The sequence below is a fragment of the Pleurodeles waltl genome, chromosome 10 (genome assembly GCF_031143425.1).
Source record: "Pleurodeles waltl isolate 20211129_DDA chromosome 10, aPleWal1.hap1.20221129, whole genome shotgun sequence".
In the NCBI taxonomy this organism is placed as follows: domain Eukaryota; kingdom Metazoa; phylum Chordata; class Amphibia; order Caudata; family Salamandridae; genus Pleurodeles; species Pleurodeles waltl.
Genome location: NC_090449.1, coordinates 956,535,352 through 956,548,309, shown reverse-complemented (window position 1 = coordinate 956,548,309; position 12,958 = coordinate 956,535,352). Strand labels below are relative to the sequence as shown.

At 42.8% G+C, this 12,958-nt stretch overlaps 1 protein-coding gene across 1 annotated transcript in view; it reads right to left on the bottom strand.

Annotated features, from left to right (window-relative positions):
• Positions 1 to 12,958, bottom strand: part of PLXDC2 (plexin domain containing 2) — a 1,436,917-nt gene that overhangs the window by 1,398,060 nt on the left and 25,899 nt on the right. The gene's annotated exons all lie outside the window — the stretch shown is intronic.

Sequence of the window (12,958 nt, the reverse complement as noted above, 5' to 3'; positions counted from 1 at the left end):
AAAGTAAATATGTCTTTATTTCCAGTATTATCTATTTGCCTTAGAGGTGAAGCAAGTTTCAAAACACTATGCCAGATTTATTAAGGTTTTACGTCATCCTTGCATCACACATGGGAGAGATTTATCAAGCCATGCAAGCCATGCATGCATTGATAAATCTGGAATAATGCAAGGCAGCACAAATTATTGCCTTGCGTTACTCTGACCCAAGGAGGTGTTCCATGGGTTGAGCACAGGTGCTCCCATGCACCCACCCATGGATTTTGGCGCATTCCCAGGTTTACCATTAGTGGTTGACCTGGGAATGCTTCGGAATCCTATGGCACTCAGGAGAGATGTAATTGTGCAGCTGTGAAGGCAGAGGACAGGAATGCCCTATATCTTGAGAGATATGGTGCATTCTTTCCCTCCCTCTTTCTTGCAGGTCTCTTGCTGCGTTGCACTGCGTGAAAGTTTGATAAATCCAGTGCAACGTTGCTAAACCTAGTCATTGCAACTTAACCCTGGATCCACAATTATTTCCCTTCTGACGCCTAAATACTACTGTCTATATGTATTACAGCCATCCTCCTGTGCACTACTTTTTAGTTTCAGCTGACATGCCAACACCCCCTGGTGCTGAGGTGTGATTAAGAATTGTTTTCAGCTGATTAGTGCTCCAATATATACCTTACTATTGTTTTCAAAATGCAGGGCCACCTTCTATGCTCTAGAAATTCTAATGGGGTGTACTAGTGATTTCCCTAAATGTTAAAACTTGTATTTCATTTCTGTTACCTGCAGTGCAAGAATTCAAGTATTCCATAATAAAAATGTAGGAGCCCTACTCACTGCTCATCTTCATTATTAAGTTTTGCCTCCTGATTAATTCCACGGGGTGCTGCAGCTAAATTCGTGGTTCTGAAAATCTTTAAGCGCTGCAATATTGATTTTAGAAAAGGGGATCTTGTCTGTCCCACAATACTTCTCTCACTTGCTACTGGGACTTAACTATATATCTCACACTGAGAGACCCTTCCAGCAATCATGTATTATTCAGACTTTTCTGTCCATCAACTGAAATGGCACCATGTCTGTCTCTAAGGTCGATGAGACAGTAGGTAACCCATCTTTCAAGAAAAAGGGATTCAAGTATTTTATCGGTATTGCCTCTTAATCAGAGCATAAAACCATACTTTGCACTACCTCACCTGGTGTGTGCACTTGACAGTTACATCTTGCCAAAATATTAACACATTCTGGCTATGTCAGTGTTTTTGGACTCCCATCCGAATTAAAAGAAATATGTAGGGACCTGGCAGTTTAAGAAAATGAAGACTCTCTATTCATAGGGTCCCTTAAACCTCTAAAAAGTATACTAGCGTTTTCTCTTTTATTTTCATAGCCCACTGTTGAACTCATGTTGCGAGTGAGTATGGCACAAAACGATTTTCTATGGCCTAGGTCTGTGCTCTTCCTAATAAGCCTTTTTTGTCACTGCAATTGTTTTCCCTCCACAGTGCATTTCGGCTTTCTCTTGATGCTGTGCTGGTTAAGCCCATAATGGCCAAATCTATTATTTTGTTCTTAATTCAGGTATTGAGCTATAGGTGAAAAGTGATTATCAGAACATGCATTACTTGAAAAGGTGTACAAACCTCAGATAGCCCTGTAAGTGTTGCATAAGTACTATGTGAAAAGTATCAGGGGCCATATGTACGAACACATTTTCCCATAGACACAGAATGGGTAAAAACCTTTGATACATCTGGACCCAGGTCACATATAGCTAATTTAATAGCTTTCACAGTTCAATCTACAGATTCACATAACAAGTGAAACTAGTACACTTTACCATTTCGCCTATTTTGATTTTGAAAAAGGTGGACAATATTTGTGAAGGAAGCCGTTTTAGTGCTGAAGACGTGAGAGATCAGAGCCCAAATCCCTATGTAAATATGGTGGTTTTCTGTATGGGTCTGCACACCACATTAAAGCTGAGCAGGTGGACACAAGCAACTGTAGACAAACACTTCCCCAAAGTGTTGTGCATTGTGAAAATGGCGTTCTGTCCAAACAATGAGAAAACAGCCCCATGCAGATGTGTAATGACAATGTACAGTTCACTTGGTATCACGCACAGTTTCACAGTATTAAGTAATGCTAAAACTGTAACAGCACAGGAGAGGCACATATATGGCAGGAACTGGTAGTACATCATCTTCTTAAATGCCCTTGGGCACAGGTAACTATCTGGGCACATAATATTGACAAGTATGCAATGGGACTGAGAATGCCAATAGCTCTTTAAGAAAAAATAGACATACTGGCTTTCTGAGTGTTTCTGATGTCTAGGTTAACAATGCAACGTTCTTCAACACCTATTGCTTACAATATAGGGGGCTTATTGTCAGCCTGCTGTGAGCTTTGTGTCAGCCTCTTCGACAATTTGGGACTTGGATAGGCCTCAAAAATTCTGCATGTCTCGGTTTGCATATGCTGTAACTTTTACTTGTCTTTGCCAATGTTTATTTATGATTTGTCGAGATGGAGGTTTCATTAAATAAACATGAAAATGCAAACCTCCATCATCACAATTATTTTTACTGGCTGATTCCTTAGATTGTAAAAATGACATTATGCAAAAACAGTGCCCATAATCAATAGAAGAGTGATTAAATAGAACTGATCTGGGGCGCCATTTATGGTGCGCAGATGAATACTGAAACTTAGACGTTTGTTTTGCGTGATTATTCTAATAAACAATTTAACTGTCTAGCAGGTTCCTAACTACATCGTTGAGATTTATTGTTTTTTCACACTGTTTTTTGTCTATCTCCAAATAAGAATAAATTCCATTCTCACTTCGTTTAGTGCACCATTCTTCACGTTAATAATAATCATTACTACCACATTACGTACACCCTACATGGCCTTATTTCTCTGAAGCTAACTATGGCTCCAGTGGCAATGAATACAATAGGTTTTAACGCTCAAAGTAAACAGGGTTGGTCGTGCCTGACAGCATCCAAGGAAATCAAACCCAGACCGTCGGCCACTCTTCTTACAGAAACTGCTCAAATGCCTTCTTCCATTTTCTTGGCTGACACGAGTTCCAGGCGCTTAGCAGCCATTGCGCTAGTTGACCTCTCAGGCAATAAGATTTCAACTTTGACCTACACATTCTCTGAAACATTGTTTCCTCTGAAGAAAAACTCTAAGCCAATCTTTGAAGTCCGTTTGCATTCAACAATGTCCCAATATCATTTGATGTAGTTATTTGTCTAGGGTTGTAGATAGAAAATACAAATATCAACTAATTAGAAAATACAAAAATGAAGCCTCAAATGTACTGTCCTCATGCAATGAACCGCTGTGTGAAGAACTGTATCGTGCGAAGGGCACACATTAGTGCAGAACCACCTTTAGTAGCAGTTATCTGCGATGGATTCATTGGCTACGCTTGCTCTAAATCTGCCTGCCCCACATGAAGCACCTCCTAGTGCTCTTGTGTAAAGCTGAGCTAGCAGTGTTTAGCCTTGGGTTTATTTCAAAGGTACACCATCATGTACAAATTCTTAAGTGCAGACATGTAAAATGTGAGCTTATTACATGCAGGTTCATCAGGCATTAAACCCTGACCCCTCTTCTTTTTACTTGACATCAGCGCTTGAGGCACAGCGAGATCGCGCTACTTAGTACATCTGGTTTGCATCAAAACCAATGATTTTGGCCTGTCCCCCCACCCCCACACGCGCCCCCTTACATACATTATGAGGGGGCTGGCGCTAAGAGATTTATGCATTGCACAAGGGTCAATCTTTGGTGCTATGTAGCTTTTGTACATGAAAGTTGATCAGTCAGTGCTGCTGGCGATGCTCCGTGTCGTGTGAGTGCCAACACAGACCATTGGGAAATCTGGGACTTAGGCTCTTTTAGGAGTACCTTGGGATGTAGAATATTACTCAGTAATGGTTTTAGTAAATGAGATACCATAGTGCGAGCGACAGCATAGCGATGCCACGATATTGGAGATAAGTAATAAAAAAGTATTTAAAAGTCCACTTTAAGGTTTGCTGGTCTTCAGCAAGTGATCTTTGGAATAATTAGTAGCAAACTATACATGTTAAAGTACACTGAGTCAGGGATAACAGAGCAAACCTGATTGGATCTACACCTTGTTTTATGCATGCTTTACAATTCTCCTTTAAGGATTTATTTGAAAGCTTAGGGGCTCGTTTACAAGAAAGTGGCCCATCAGCTCTCGTGCACCACTTTTCTTGCGTTGCCCTGCGCCCCTCTAATGACGCCATCGGATCACTGTATTTACAAGACAGTGATCCATGGTGCAAAAGTGTCCACAACAGCGTCAGAAATTCTGACGCTGTTGTGGCGCTAACCCTTAACATTGCTGGAATCGCATCAAAATGTTGATGTTAGTCCAGCAATGCCAAGGAGGCCCGATTAGAAACAGCACAGCTTCACTTTTAACGCCTGCCCTGAGCAGACTAAAAATATAACGCTATGCTGGCACAGCATGTTGTGTGAAAACTTGTAGATCTCACTGCGCCATTTCTGCTGGGCTTTTAATGGGGGAACACCTACCTTGCATACATTATAGCTGACACCGGTATAATGTGGCACAAAGGTTCACAAACTGGAACAATGGTGACATTGAGCCAGTTTGTAAATATGGTGTGGGGTCAGGGACTGGTTTGCACTACCTTAGAGTAAAAAAAAATAATTATGCTAACGTGGCCCAAGGGGCTTGTAAATGAGCCCTGAAGAGACAATTTGATGGACATACTTTGAAGCATACAACAAACACTCAACTGTGGCGAGAGTGTTCCTCAGTAGGCCCATTATTATCGTATATACATGAGGAGTGTCAGTGTGCACCAGGATAGTTGAGAATGTTTCTTTTCCTTGTTTTTTGCCTTGAAGAAGCGTGACTTGAATTTCACAGCCACTGCTGTGACCCTTCAACCCTTGAGCCATTGGTTAATGGGGATTTAACAGAGGGGCTTACTCCAGCTTACAACATCAACAGCAATGTGAGGACGCTGCATGTTTTCTCCAACATAGCAAATACATCAGCTGCGAAAACTGTATGAAGTGTATTCCAGGCCCAGCATGACATCAGAGTACGCCACAAATGTAAAATGTCAGTAAATAATATCATTACAAAAACAACACACATCAAGTTCAAACGTCAAAAAACCACAACACTTTCGGGGACAACAACTATAAAGTCAGCAGTTGTACATGAAGTCAGTGATTAATGGCTGTGAGCTAGTTCATAGGAAACGTTGGAATATGTACACACTATTGAATCACAATTGCATCTAGATGCCCCATTGAACACACTAGCATAATATCACACGGTCTTAATTTCATCAGTGAAAAACGCCGTGTACATTACCATTTTGGAAGTAAAATAATTCAGGCATCGCCACTGATATAATAATACGTAATGTCATTAGGAAAGACAGTCACAGTTTTTGGGACTTATGAGAGAAAATGTATTCCTATTTAATACAGCCTCAATTAGCTTTCTGAAAATTTAGCACCTGTCTATGACTCTATAGTGTTTAAAATACATATACATCACAGTCAATAACCTTGAAAGGGATATAGAACCAAAATGCCCGAGAGACATTTGCTGCAGAACCTCTTAATATTTTAATGCTACACTTAATTTGAAGAATTAATTGGCAAGGCATCTCTATGTCTTCTAAAGGGCTGGTGGCATTTTTCACAGTTAATAGACATTAACCAGCCAGGCACAAGGAGGTAGGCTATTGTAGATTTTCTTACAAATGTAAGTCTTGAATTGATGTACATCGACCAAAAGTATGCAGGAAATTTCACTCTTCAAAACTAAAGAAATTACAATCGTGAAAACAACAGCATAGTGTGCATCATAATGGAAGACTAAAGTAATTTTAAACCTAAATAACTATGAATAAACTCTTCATTGGTTGTAGCATCAGCATTGACTTCTCCATTAAGTGCAAATGTCTGTTATTTTTAGTATTAATTTAGTTTAACTTATCTCTCTGGACAATTTTGACAGTTTTGAAACATAAGTTTACACAATATGTCCAAGATCCCTCAGTGGCCCTTATTGCATCTTGGGCAGTAATCTTGCATAGGGTGCAAACAACCGAATTTCAAGGTTTCAACTCAGATTCAATTTGTGAAGGTAGTTACCAAGTAATACATGTTCAAATCTAACGGCCCAAAAGGACACATTTTGTTTTTCCACACCCCATTATAGGGAAATACATGTATTTGTGTGCTTCTCCCAATTCAATATCTAAAACTTGGGGGCATATTTGAGAAAAGTGGCGCTGCATTGTGTGCAGCATCACTTTTCTTGAGCCCCTTAGCAACCCCTCATCCACCATGTGTGCACCATATTTAAAATAAGGCGCACCATGGCGGTAGTCAGGGGCCTAGCGTCAGAATTTTTTACTATAAGGAAATGGCTCCCTGTTGCAATTACCCCCCACTTTTTGCCTGATACTGATGCTGACTTGACTGAGAAGTGTGCTGGGACTCTGCTAACCAGGCCCCAGCACCAGTGTTCTTTCACCTAAAATGTACAATTTTTTTCCACAATTGTCACACCCCTGGTACACAGATAATTCCCTTGTAAAAGGTACCAGTGGTACCAAGGGCCCTGTGACCAGGGAAGGTCCTTAAGGGCTGCAGTATATGTTGTGCCACCCTAAGGGACCCCTCACCTAACACATGCACACTGCCATTGTAGATTGTGTGTGTTGGTTAGGAGAAAAAGGTAAAGTCGACATGGCATCCCCCTCAGGATGCCATGCCCACAAAATACTGCCTGTTGCATAGGTAAGTCACCCCTCTAGCAGGCCTTACAGCCCTAAGGCAGGGTGCACTATACCACAGGTGAGGGCATAGCGTCATGAGCAATATGCCCCTACAGTGTATTAGTCCACTCTTAGACATTGTAAGTACAGTGTGGCCATATTAAGTATATGGTCTGGGAGTTTGTCAAAAACGAACTCCACAGCTCCATAATGGCTACACTGAATACTGGGAAGCTTGGTATCAAACTTCTCAGAATAATAGACCCACACTGATTACAGTGTTGGATTTATTAAAACATGCACACAGAGGGCATCTTAGAGATGCCCCCTGTATTTTACCCAATTGTTCAGTGCAGGACTGACTGGTCTGTGCCAGCCTGCTGCTGAGAGACGAGTTTCTGACCCCATGTGGTGAGGGCCTTTTTGCTCTCTGAGGACAGAAACAAAAGCCTTCTCTGGGTGGAGGTGCTTCACACCTCCCCCCTGCAGGAACTGTAACACCTAGCAGTGAGCCTCAAAGGCTCAGGCTTCGTGTTACAATGCCCCAGGGCACTCCAGCTAGTGGAGATGCCCGCCCCCTGGACACAGCCCCCACTTTTGGCGGAAAGTCCAGGGGAGATAATGAGAAAAACAAGGTGGAGTCACCCACCAGTCAGGACAGCCCCTAAGGTGTCCTGAGCTGAGGTAACCCCTGCCTTTAGAAATCCTCCATCTTGATTTTGGAGGATTCCCCCAATAGGAATAGGGATGTGCCCCCCTCCCCTCAGGGAGGAGGCACAAAGAGGGTGTAGCCACCCTCAAGGACAGTAGCCACTGGCTACTGCCCTCCCAGACCTAAACACACCCCTAAATTCAGTATTTAGGGCTCCCCAGAACCTAGGAAAGCAGATTCCTGCAACCTAAGACGAAGAAGTACTGCTGAGCTAAAAAACCTGCAGAGAAGACGGAGACACCAACTGCTTTGGCCCCAGCTCTACAGGCCTGTCTCCCCACTTCAAAAGAACTGCTACAGCGACGCGTTCCACAGAGTCCAGTGACCTCTGAAGCCTCAGAGGACTACCATGCATCTAAAAGGACCAAGAACTCCCGAGGACAGTGGCTCTGCTCCAAGGAAGAAGCATCTTTGCAACAAAGAAGCAACTTTGAAAGAACACACGTTTCCCGCAGGAAGCGTGAGACTTTGCACTCTGCACCCGACACCCCGGCTCGACTTGTGGAGAACAAACACTACAGTGAGGACTCCCCGGCGACTGCGAGCACGTGATTAGCCAGAGTTGACCTCCCTGTGCCCCCACAGCGATGCCTGCAGAGGGAATCCAGAGGCTCCCCCTGACCGTGACTGCCTGCTTCTAAGAATCCGACGCCTGGTAAGGACACTGCACCCACAGCCTCCAGGACCTGAAGGATCCGACCTCCAGTGCAGGAGCGACCCCCAGGTGGCCCTCTCCCTTGTCCAGGTGGTGGCTACCCCGAGGAGCACCCTCCTTGCCTGCCTGCTTCGCTGAAGAGACCCATGGGTCTCCCATTGATCTACATTGCAAACCTGACGCCTGTTTGCACACTGCATCCGGCTGCCCCGTGCCGCTGAGGGTGTACTTTTTGTGCTGACTTGTGTCCCCCCCGGTGCCCTACAAAACCCGCCTGGTCTGCCCTCCGAAGACGCGGGTACTTACCTGCTGACAGACTGGAACCGGGGCACCCCCTTCTCCATTGAAGCCTATACGTTTTGGGCACCACTTTGACCTCTGCACCTGACCGACCCTGAGCTGCTGGTGTGGTAACTTTGGGGTTGCTCTGAACCGCCAACGGTGGGCTACCTTGGACCCAACTTTGAACCCTGTAGGTGGTTTACTTACCTGCAAAACTAACAAACACTTACCTCCCCCAGGAACTGTTGAAAATTGCACTGTGTCCAGTTTTAAAATAGCTTATTGCCATTTGTGTGCAAACTGTATATGTTATTTTGCTAATTCAAAGTTCCTAAAGTTCCTGAGTGAAATACCTTTCATTCAAAGTATTGTTTGTAAATGTTGAACCTATGGTTCTCAAAATAAACTAAGAAAATATATTTTTCTATCTAAAAACATATTGGCCTTGAATTGTCTTTGAGTGCGTGTTCCTCATTTATTGCCTGTGTGTGTACAACAAATGCTTAACACTACCCTCTGATAAGCCTACTGCTCGACCACACTACCACAAAATAGAGCATTGGAATTATCTCTTTTTGCCACTATCTTACCTCTAAGGGGAACCCTTGGACTCTGTGCATGCTATTTCTTACTTTGAAATAGTACATACAGAGCCAACTTCCTACAGGCACTTTGCAGTATTAGCATCAGAAATGTTGACGCTAATCCTGCAAAGCACCCAGAGGCCCATTGTAACCAATGGAAGCCTCCTTTTAACGCCTTCTCTCAGCAGTCGTCAAAAGTATTGGAAAAAATATGCAAAGAAATCTGTTAGATTTCTTTGTGCCATTTTTTCAGCCCCCCCAAATGGGAGATAGCCCCCTTTAAATACATTATGCCTGGTGCAGGCCCAATGTAGCAGAAAGGGTAACAAAGTTGTGAAATGCATGCATTGTGCCACTTTGTAAATATGGCGTGGCATTTTTGGTCTTCTAACGCCACATTAGTATAAACAAATATGATGTTAATTTGGCATTAGAATGTTGCTAGGGGCTCTTAAATATGGCCCTTGGAATGGTGCGGTAACTGCACAGCCACGTTTATGCACTATATATTGCAAATAGAAAGGGTGAAGTTATCCCAACAAATTTGTACCTGAGATTTAGTACGCAGCTAAGTCCTAAGTTGATGGTTTAGATTCAGATTTATAACAATTACTTAAAACTGCTCAGTAACATTAATTTTCATCTTGTCTACTCCCACTTTGAACAGCGAAGAGGATGTTGGAAAGGCCTTTCTCAAGGTTGTCAACTCTCTCCGCTCCTTTTCAATTTACATTTTAAGCCCCTGGCATGTAAGATCAGGGAGCTCGCAACTGTGCCTTTTATCTGTAATGGCTAGTCTAAAAAAGTCTCTTTATATGGAGATGCCCTCATGATTTATACCTCTGACTTACAGGCCACCATTCAAACTATTGAACAGCTGACAACAGAGTTTGGCAAAGTCTTTGGTGCTAGGTGAACGCTTCAAAAACTGAGATAATGGCTTGGAATGTGGTAATGGGAAATATCCAGAGTAGGAATGAGATGAAATACTTAGGCCCGTATTTATACTCCGTTTGCGCCGAATTAGCGTCGTTTTTTTCGACGCAAATTCGGCGCAAAACTAACGCCATATTTATACTTTGGCGTTAGACGCGTCTAGCGCCAAAGTATGGGCAAATAGCGTCATTTTTTTGCGTGAACGCCTTCCTTGCGTTAATGAGATGCAAGGAAGGCGTTCCCGTCTAAAAAAATGACGGCGACGCAAATGCGTCGTATTTATACTCCCGGGCAAAAATCACGCCCGGGAGTGGTCGGGTCAAAAAACCCCGCATTTGCGCCACTTTTCAACGCCTGGGTCAGGGTAGGCGTTAAGGGGCCTGTGGGCTCAAAATGAGCCCACAGGTGCCCTCCCCTGCCCCCAGGGACCCCCCCTGCCACCCTTGCCCACCCCAGGAGGACACCCAAGGATGGAGGGACCCATCCCAGGGACATTCAGGTAAGTTCAGGTAAGTATAATTTTTTATTATTTTTAAATTTTTTTGGTGGCATAGGGGGGCTTGATTTGTGCCCCCCTACATGCCACTATGCCCAATGACCATGCCCAGGGGACATAAGTCCCCTGGGCATGGCCATTGGGCAAGGGGGCATGACTCCTGTCTTTACTAAGACAGGAGTCATTTAAATGGCGTCTGGGCGTCGAAAAAAATGGCGCAAATCGGGTTGAGGCGATTTTTTTGCCTCAACCTGACTTGCCCCATTTTAAGACGCCCTAACGACATTTTCCCCCTACGCCGGCGCTGCCTGGTCTACGTGGTTTTTTTCCACGCACACCAGGCAGCGCCGGTCTGCTAGCGCCGGCTAACGCCATTCCATAAATACGGCGCCCGCATGGCGCTTCAGAATGGCGTTAGACGGCGCTAAATTTTTTGACGCTAAACTGCGTTAGCGCAGTTTAGCGTCAAAAAGTATAAATATGGGCCTTAGTCCTGAAAATTACAATAGACCCGAATAGGATCCCTGAAGTAAATTGTAATGAAGCCATGGCAGAAGCGAGCAAACAAATGAAGACTTGGACTTGAACCTTCCGTTGAATATTTTTGGCAGAGTCAACTTGGTTAAAATGGTCATCTTACTTAAATTCACCTTTCTCTGTAATAATACAATTGCATTACATTTTAAGAAGTAGTTGTTAAAAAAAACGACAGGGCATCATTGGCAGTTTCATATAGGGAGCAAGGATTTCATGGAAGAAGCTGCAGAGAAAGAGTTATAAGGGGTGCTTGACAAGTCTGGATAGGCAATTATATGCCTGGGCCTTCAAGATAATAAATTGTAGAATGCTTCTCAATGAGCCAGATGGCTCAGAGTTAGGCAAACGTCTGACAGCCGTGTTGAAAAATATAAAGGGGGGACCCACTTCTTGTGGACACAACTCAGAAGCAGCACTAGACTGCTGAAGCACAATTATGGGACTCCCCGGGTACACCAGAATGGAATAGAGATATGTTAGCCCTTCTCTTGCAGAATGCAGGCATGCATTGCTGGGGCCAACTTGTGCACAAGGGGGTACCCCTAACATCAAAAGAGCTAAAAAAGATAGACTAGAGGCTATCAAGGTTTAAGTATCTGCAAGTAATAAGCTGGCTTCACAAAATGAGCAACTTGGTCGGGAGCTGTAAAAAATAGGAAGAGTTTTTGGAACAGCAGATGCAAAGTAAAAAGTAGGTGTGTGTATTGTTTTGTTTGTTGGTCGAGATAGCAGAGGGGGACTTTCGATTGCCAGAAGAGTTATCTGGAGAAAACCTGTAGCGGACACAGTTAGAAAATCCATGGCATGTATCAATGCACACATTGTTTAACATTGTGAAGCCTGCTTTTTTTAAGGAGAAAAAATCTATTTTACCTCCACAGACCATACTGGACATTGTTCAGAATATCAAGGATAGGAAGAGGGAAATAACAAAATGTCTTAAATGTGATCCAGAGGAAGCAAATGATCTACATATGTTTATGGAATGCCCAAAGATACATCTGTTTTGGGAAAATGTGGGTAAAGAAGTGAAGAGCATTGTGGGAGCTAATGTAAAGGTAAGCCCCTGCCTCATTATTTTTGGTATCTAGGAAAATCCTGTGTGTTTGACCAAGGATAAGAACAGGTTATTGTTCTACATGGTATTGTTCGCTCAAAGAGAGATCTGTAGGAAATGTGTTTCCGCAGTAGCTCCATCTAGCATTGGATGTCTTGACCCTGTAATATATAACCCACAGCTAAACTCTGTATTGTCATCGACCAAAACGCAAAAAGATGTGGGAACCCCTGAAACTTGATTGAGAATTATTCAAGTGGGAAATCCTTAAACCCCAGGTCCTTGAATGTGGCTCCTTCTTTGAAACAGAATCACATGCCCAATGATTATATATATATATATATATATATATATATATATATATATATATATGCATATATATATATATATATACATACATATATATATATATATATATATATATATATATATATATATATATATATATATATATATGTTCTCCACAACGATGAGAACCCACACATCGTACGACTGCACCAAACCAGACAAAAGTTCCACATATGCCGACACAATGGAAGAAATGAATACTGTCTCAATCAGTGAGTGCTTGTCTGTTTATTTCAAATGCGTTGCAAAGTCCATGGTGTTATCCAAACAGAAACATCTACGCGTTTCGGCTGACGTCTTCTACTGGACATTTCCACCCCACATAGAAACCTCTACAAATACACATGCTAGTCCCTCATCAGTGTTGGTTGCTCAATGGTGCTAGCTAAATCGTAGGCCATCTTTTAACATCCAAATTAACCAATTCCAGATTCACATAGCTGATATTGCCCAAAATTTTTTCATTTGATCAAGATAAAAAGATATTAATTGTGACTTGTATGTAAAATGACTAAGTATTGTGCAACATA